Genomic DNA, 686 nt, shown 5'->3' with positions numbered 1-686 from the left:
TGGTATTCAAAAAGATCAATGCGCTAACACAGAAGGAAGCAAGGCCAACATCATTGAGGATTGTGAAGGGCCAACAGGGGTTTATTAAATATTCTACAGAAATTTCGTACAGAAGGAAATATATACAATGAGAATTCAGTCTAGGATAAGGATTAGCACACACTGCACATCCAAGTAACCGCGATGTATCAAACGTTGTTATCAAAATTAAATAACAGGACCCCTGATTTTTTTAAAGTGGAAAAAGTGTAGAGCCCAACACCATGAAACGAAAGCAGCTGGTGCTGCTAACTTTGGTTGCCGCTGTCGCTCCAGCCAGTGGGGCACTGGACGACAATGCAGCAGAGTTCAGGGCACTTTGCGACATTTACAATCTTTATCAACAAAAAGCAAAAATGACACAAGACTCCGACTCAAATAGCATGCAACCCACACTCGAAAGACTGATAAAAGCAAATCTATCAACAGGGACCGAAACTTACTTTAAAACTAAAGACGGTGCCTTCTCAAAAGAAGTTGAGCTGTCAGTGACAAACGGTGGTCTTGTAACCGCCAGTTGAGCGAAAACACTCGTGATTAATCGGCATTATTCAGGCTAGTGGCGAGCGCACAAAAGCGTTTGCCGAAGCTTTTAATCAGTGTTTACCTAAAATAGACATCTCTCAACAGACAACCTCTCTCAAAAA

This window comes from Trypanosoma equiperdum, assembly GCF_001457755.1.
Source record: "Trypanosoma equiperdum strain OVI genome assembly, contig: ctg_1727, whole genome shotgun sequence".
Classification (NCBI taxonomy): domain Eukaryota; phylum Euglenozoa; class Kinetoplastea; order Trypanosomatida; family Trypanosomatidae; genus Trypanosoma; species Trypanosoma equiperdum.
The sequence above is the reverse complement of the archived record's forward strand: the minus strand, read 5'-3'. Positions refer to the sequence as shown.